The following is a 2,354-nucleotide window of genomic DNA, read 5'->3' on the forward strand; positions in this document are numbered from 1 at the left end:
AAAAAATAAACAAAAACCATAAAAATTATAAAAAAAAACAGACTCCAACCTCTACACAATGCCAGGACCAGAGAGCTGTGTAAGGACATCAGGGATAAAATTGTAGACCTGCACAAGGCTGGGATGGGCTACAGGACAATAGGCAAAAGCTTGGTGAGAAGGCAACAACTGTGTGGCGCAATTATTAGAAAATGGAAGAAGTTCAAGATGATGGTCAATCACCCTCGGTCTGGGGCTCCATGCAAGATCTCACCTCGTGGGGCATCAAATGATCATGAGGAAGGTGAGGGATCAGCCAGAACTACACGGCAGGACCTGGTCAATGACCTGAAGAGAGCTGGGACCACAGTCTCAAAGAAAACCATTAGTAACACACTACGCCGTCATGGATTTAAAATCCTGCAGCGCACGCAAGGTCCCCCTGCTCAAGCCAGCGCATGTCCAGGCCCATCTGAAGTTTGCCAATGACCATCTGGATGATCCAAGAGGAGGATGGGAGAAGGTCATTGTGGTCTGTTGAGACAAATAGAGCTTTTTGGTCTAACTCCACTCGCCGTGTTGTGAGAGAGAGAAAGAAGGATGAGTACAACCCAAGAATCACCATCCCAACCGTGAAGCATGGAGGTGGAAACATCTCATTCTTTGGGGATGCTTCTCTGCAAAGGGGACAGGACGACTGCACCGTATTGGAGGAGGATGGATGGGGCCATGTATCGCGAGATCTTGGCCAACAACCTCCTTCCTCAGTAAGAGCATTGAAGATGGGTCGTGGTGGGTCTTTCCAGCTGACAACGCCCCGAAACACACAGCCAGAGCACTAAGGAGTGGCTCCGTAGTAAGAAGCATCTCAAAGGTCCTGGAGTGCCTAGCCAGTCTCCCAGACCTGAACCCAATAGAAAATCTTTGGAGGAGCTGAAAGTCCGTATTGCCCAGCGACAGCCCCGAAACCTGAAGGATCTGGAGAAGGTCTGTATGGAGTGGGCCAAAATCCCTGTGCATGTGTGTGCAAACCTGGTCAAGAACTACAGGAAACGTATGATCTCTTGTAATTGCAAACAAAGGTTTCTGTACCAAATATTAAGTTCTGCTTTTCTGATGTATCAAAACAATTATAAAATGTCATACATAAAATGCAAATGAATTACTTAACAATCAACAAGTGATGATTTTCTGGATTTTGTTTTAGATTCCGTCTCTCACAGTTGAAGTGTACCTATGATAAAATTACAGACCTCTAACATGCTTTGTAAGTAGGAAACCTGCAAAATCGACAGTGGTATCAAATACTTGTTCTCCCCACTGTATATCTACCCGTGTGGCTCAGTTTGGTAGAGCATGGCGCTTGCAACGCCAGCGCTAGGGTTGGGGGTTCATTCCCCACAGGGGGACCAGGATGAATATGTATGAACTTTCCAATTTGTAAGTCGCTCTGGATAAGAGCGTCTGCTAAATGACTTAAATGTAATTAAATGTACTCTTCATTCGAACAGTGTTTCATGTATTAAGAAGAGTCATGAAATAGTTGACATTAAATCATATTACATTTTGATATTTCTCACAACAATATCACAAATGGCCCTTTGTGGTATGTTGTGTCATACGTTTTAGGCATAGTTTTGAATCTGGCCTACTGCCCTTTGACACAACCTCTATCTTTCATTACATTACCTCCCTCTCTATCTGTTCAATAAAGTCAGAAAATACCTTACAAATATAGATTTTTAAAACAACACATAAAACAAGATAACTAAAAAAGAAGAAGGAATAATTCCCATCCTGAATTACCCTGAAATGTATTCCCATTGCTTCAATGTCATATGGTCAGCAAATATCACCAAACTACTTCACTTAGATGGCAAAACTTCACTCGATAACTTTTTCAATTCACAATTTGTCTATTTAACCCACATCTGCAATACATCACTGTTGTGTGTTGTTTTTAAACATGTTACTGCTCTTTCACAATGATATATTGATCCTTTTTAGGGTTAATGAAGATAATATATCAGGGAAATGGCTTCATCAGGGTGCAGGTGAGTCCTGGGGTAGAAGTTATGCTTGGGTAGCTTTGAACTACTGTGCCCAACACTCATTTTGATAGACACACCTGATAAAAACACATTCTTAAACTCTCTCCCCTATAAACAATTATAATGAAGACATACTAAAGTATTTAGGGGGTATCCCAGGACAGATATGAGAAACCACATAGAGCAATTTATTATTTTAGTTATGGACTCATTTTTCAATGCAATTCTTGATAAGTGTGTTATATTTATTACCAACACAAACCATGAATATGGTCTGTCAATAACATTGTGTGTGATGAGTAGCAGTGAATGACTGAAAATATT

The sequence above is a fragment of the Salvelinus sp. IW2-2015 genome, unplaced genomic scaffold, assembly GCF_002910315.2.
Source record: "Salvelinus sp. IW2-2015 unplaced genomic scaffold, ASM291031v2 Un_scaffold3888, whole genome shotgun sequence".
Taxonomy (NCBI): domain Eukaryota; kingdom Metazoa; phylum Chordata; class Actinopteri; order Salmoniformes; family Salmonidae; genus Salvelinus; species Salvelinus sp. IW2-2015.